The 5,348-nt window shown below is 41.6% G+C and overlaps 1 long non-coding RNA gene across 1 annotated transcript; it reads right to left on the bottom strand.

Moving 5' to 3' along the window:
- Positions 1 to 3,912: 3,912 nt before the first annotated feature.
- On the bottom strand, positions 3,913 to 4,838 carry LOC131458881 (uncharacterized). The gene is made up of 3 exons (XR_009240148.1): positions 4,792 to 4,838; positions 4,472 to 4,567; positions 3,913 to 4,390 (listed from the first exon to the last, which is right to left on the bottom strand). It is a non-coding gene; the product is annotated as an uncharacterized LOC131458881 (long non-coding RNA).
- Between the last annotated feature and the right edge of the window lie 510 nt (positions 4,839 to 5,348).

Raw genomic sequence — 5,348 nt, 5'->3', positions numbered from 1 at the left:
TGAAATTAATCAAAGCAGACATATGGGATCCTTTATTCATTTATTGACTAATAGGCAGCGGTGCACTTGTAACAGGAATCACGTGTACCAGTGATGTGGTCACGGCTGTTTTTATTCTCCTTCTAAATGATTTGATCAAGGCCTGGTCTGGGGATTCATTTATCCATATATGAATTTACTCAGAATATAGTCTGAATCTATATAAAGAAAGTCTGAATATATGGAATGAATATTTTTTTTTTAATATCTTTCTTTAGCTGCTTTCTCTCCCCACCTTAGGGTGTACACATGTGGAAGGGCAGGAAGGTCCCAGAAGAGAGCCAAGCTGCCAAATAATACGTATTACCAGCATCAAAATAAATCATATTTTAACTAAAGTGGTCTGAATGGATGTTATTGTAGAAGGGGAAAGGGGAATGATTGGTCTGCTGAGAGTCAGGAATGTGTCCTTAGATGGATCGTCAGACTTTTCTCTTCCCCCGTCACACCTGCGCTCGGTACAGTTTGTTCTTTCTCTCTGTCTTTCTCGCTCTCTTCATCACACTCTTTCTTCTTTTTAGTGACTTTCTAAATCACTGCTTGTGCTTTTGGATAATATGGGCCAACTGTCATCCATTGTTTAAACACACACACACACACACACACACACGTACACATACACACAGACACTTGGTGAGACCGGAAACTGGCCTGTCTTCTCAGCTGTGATGTCTCACATACCCAAATACACTCACGCATGGACCAACTGCAGTGATGACGCCTGTGATGGTCAAAAATATCCTGAATGAAATAGTTAGCATTCAAGTCATAGCATTTTTTTTACCTCTCCCTCTCTGAAGTAAGATCATGAAAACGTCTTACACTTTTTCTAGTGCTGCAGCCTGATGAAAATCAATGTCTGTGACCTTTTGTCTGTGGCGGGCACTAATGTCACATGACTCAGCATCCTATGGGAAACTGACCTGAGGGTCCTTCCACTGAAAAGGGTTTTAAGTGCAGCTTTTAATGTACCAGTGATGTCGGACTTCCTGATGACGTCCAGAGAGGAGGAAATAACGCCTGTGTTCAATTGTTGAAGAACTATTCACTCACATTTCCTTAAAAGTAGAAACTAGAACATCAGACACAAACTCATGGTTTCACTCGAAGATGGTGATGATGATGATCAAAGAACAATATAGTATAGTTTCAGTGAGAACTGGAACATTTAGTCGCTTTACTTTAATTGAGTAGGTTTTTTGTGTATTATTTACTTTTACTTAAGTATGTCTTTTTGAAAGTACTATACTTCTCTAGGTTTGAAGGAGGAGTAGGAGTAAAAAAAAATGTTGGCCTGAGTAAAATAATAATAAAATAGGACAGGTGAATGATGTGGACAGGTGAATGATGAGGACAGGTGAATGATGGGGACAGGTGATTGATGAGGACAGGTGAATGATGAGGACAGGTGAATGATGGGGACAGGTGAATGATGAGGACAGGTGAATAAATGATGGGGACAGGTGACTAAATGATGGGGACAGGTGAATGATGAGGACTGGTGAAGGAATGATGGGGACAGATGAATGATGAGGACAGGTGAATGATGGGGACAGGTGATTGATGAGGACAGGTGAATGATGAGGAAAGGTGAATGATGGGGACAGGTGATTGATGAGGACAGCTGAATGATGAGGAAAGGTGAATGATGGGGACAGGTGAATGATGAGGACAGGTGAATGATGAGGACAGGTGAATGATGGGGACAGGTGAATGATGAGGACAGGTGAATAAATGATGGGGACAGGTGAATGATCAGGACAGGTGAATGATGAGGACTGGTGAAGGAATGATGGGGACAGATGAATGATGAGGACAGGTGAATGATGAGGACTGGTGAATGACAAGGACAGGTGAATTGGCGTTAATTAAGGTCCCTGAGTGAGTGAGAAAGTTAAAGCATTTGTGACCATTGACCCATTTTGACTGATACATGATCAGAACCCCAACCTTGTTAAAAAAGAATAAACCACAAACATGAAAGATGACTCAAAGACTCGGATGCTGACTGCACTCGGACTTGAATGCTAAAGCTAAAGACTATGATGTTCTTTTGTAATGGGTCACAGTTCAAAGCCATGCACCAGGTCACATGCTTTGTATACACACTTTGTTTAGGGCTCAAAAAACCCACAACCCTTTCTCCTAAAATAAGTGGTGTCAAACCAAATGCCTGAATGTGTGTTACGTATCAACAATAATGCCACAGAGGAAAACAAAAAACAGAAAGCATGACTACATATTTGTTTAGGACATGATGCAAAAGACATTACAATATCCTCTTTCCATTTCCATGGAAGTTGTCATGGAATGATTCTTTTTCTGGCAGTTAATGCGTAAGCAAAGCCATCGCGCCCACTCTTTTCATGTAGCGCTGCCCAGTCTCATTTCTGGGAAAGAAATGTCCGAGTTTAACCTCTCATCTCTTCCTTTTTCCTTTCCCCTTCCTGTCATTCAGAACATGAAAATAAAAGACGAAAACAACTCGTCAGAATTAGGGAAAAAAAAAGTTTCTGGACAAACAGTCCGGCCCTATTTATGGCAAATACTTGACATTCCACAATCCAGAGAGAGATATCTATGGTTGTGGCGGTGACCATGTCATCGCAGGACACTGTGGTTTCCTCTTCTCTTTCTTTTTGCCTCACTCGCTCCCCCCTTTTCCCTCTGCGTCCTTTCATTTCTGTTTTTAGGCCACTTCCTTTTTTTGTGCGCACACAGAGCAAAGGAGTAGCTATAATTGTTCTCTCGTTCTCCAGAAAGAATGTCTCAAACATACCAGGCTTTTGAAGTAGCCCATTGTCTGTGACCTCAGTAGGTGAGGAGTGGGAGGGGGTGAGAAAGGGAGGGGAGGCGGGGGGGGTGGGCAGTGGGAAAATAATGGAAAGGTAGACTAAATGGACAAAGCTGAATGTGAAGAGAAGGGAAATAACGAGAGATGAGAGAAAGTTGTGTTAGAAGAAGGTAATTGGAGGCCTAATTTTCTACGGCTTTATCCTCTATGTGTGGGTCGGGGGGTGGAGCCAATCCCAGGCGAAACGCGGGGTCAAGTCAAGTCAACTTCTCTAGAGCACATTTAAAAACAGCCATGGTTGACCAAACAACAAAACATAACATAAAAATCAATAAAAACATAAAAGTAAAACAAAATTAACATACAAAGTAACAAAATTAAATAGTAAAATGGTCAAATCTAGATAGAAGTATCTGTGGGTAAATTGCCATGGGAATAATACACAACTCCTTATATGGACATCCTGGGTGGGTGTGTGTTTATAGGTCACATATTCAGGCTTTAAAAAATGTGTTTTATTCGTCTTCCAATGTGTTGTTGAGTCAAAGTTATGATTCATTTTATATCACATTTTTAGCAGTGATATAAAGTAGCAATAATTGTGCAGAAGTCACAAGTACTTTTTGCTCAGGTGTGTGATCAGAATCAGGTTGTGCTTAAATTAAGGATATAAGACACTCTATATTGCACATTTGCATAGCCGCTGTATATACTGTATTTTATAACATGGATGGGGTGTGAAGTAAAAAAGCAGATCAGAGAGGTACATCCTGGACAGGTCGACAGTCCATCACAGGGCCAACATGAAAATAAACAAACACACACTCACACCTATGGTCAATTTCGAGTGTCCAGTTAACCTGTTTTTGGACCGTACCTGAAGAAAACCCATGTACTCCACTCCACACAGGAAAGCCCTCGTTAAAACCGGGATTCCAACCAGTAACGTCCTTGCCGTGAGGCAACAATGCAAGCCAGTGCACCACCAGCGTACTATTTTTAAAAATAATCTTTTTTATTTTGGTAGTCGGAGTTACGAGAGTCAAACGAGACAAAGAATTGAAGGAAATGAGAGGAAATGTGGCAACACATGTTCAGACTTTATCAGTTATTAAAAACAATGGTTACAAAAAAACCTCCTGCGTCTCCACTTCAACACAACAACAAAAACTCAGCCCTCAAACACGCTGATCATATCAGATATCCTGGTTGAAAGTTCCAGGTCTGGCTACGAGCACTCGGTTGACAGATATCGCTGCCAATGGCGGTTTTCGACCAGTTACCATGTCCAAGAGTGTGTCTAATAAAAAACATGAGATATTGTTTTATTGGACTGTTGTTAGCTCAAGCACATTGTGTTTGTTAATATTTGTTTTATGACGAATTGAAAGGAGTTCATGTCCTTTTTTTCTTGCCACTGTATACACACAGATTGGAAGATCCATATCCTGTTAAGTGCACTGTCAAAGCTGAATGCAACTCTGCTTTCCTTTGAGGGCGAACGCTCCACGTGATCACAGTCCAAAGTGCTGCTCGGGCCCAGATGGACTGCAGTGCCTGCACGGGTTGTTATGCTTGATTTATAAAGGAAATGCTTAAAGCACACTACGAGAGTTGTTTTACAGCCGTCCAACATACCTGCCCCAGGCTCTGGGCGAAGGGCGGTTCTTCCAGGGACAACAGGAGGGTTCCAGTCCAGACTTCCTCTGTTCTGGCTCCTTCCAGAGACTTTGTCTGTGTCATTTTACCAAAAATTACACATGCTCATTTAAAAGAGCACGTCAGTGGGAAGAGTTTGTCAGCTGTTCAACAATAAAGCGAGGAACAGGACTGAGAAGAGAGACCTTTTTTTGAAGTTATCGAAAACAAACCATGGCCCAAAAGACTGACTGAACATTGTTCCTGGTACTGTATTAAATGTAGCTCATGGCACTATTAAAACAAAAAAAACGTCCTACCTTTTAAATATAAGGGGGTATATCCGTCATCCATCCTTTCAGGTTCTATAAAAATAAAAGACAAAAGACGTTAACTTATCAAGACAAATCCTGTCACTGGCTGATATTCTCTGTGGGTCTGAAACGATAAGTGAAAACTGTCCTATTTTATTATATATAGTGAGTTTAATGCTGTGGAAAAATGGAGGGGTTTTAATCCCATGTTAGCAAATGTTGACCGTGATCCTTTGGCAAAGTGAATCTGCTGCTTCACTTGACTCTTTCAGTGTGTGTTACCGACGTGGGAAAAGGAGGCTTTTTAAAAAACATTTTGTCCGAGCAGCTTTTGCAATCATTCTTGCACTGACTCTCTTCTTCTCCTCCTCCTCCTCTTCTCTCCATTTGTCTCTCTCTTATTCACAAACTCAAAGTACACTCCTCAAGCGCACACACACACACACACAGCCATGGCCCAAGGCACACAGTGTACAGTTACTCATATCCCCAGGAAACGGAGGTATGACATCACCTTATTATCTTCAGCGAGCCCATGGGAAGACTGGGGGGGGGGGGGGCAT

The sequence above is a fragment of the Solea solea genome, chromosome 4 (genome assembly GCF_958295425.1).
Source record: "Solea solea chromosome 4, fSolSol10.1, whole genome shotgun sequence".
NCBI lineage: Eukaryota > Metazoa > Chordata > Actinopteri > Pleuronectiformes > Soleidae > Solea > Solea solea.
Note: the sequence above shows the minus strand (reverse complement) of the source record. Positions and strands in the feature narration are given on the sequence as shown.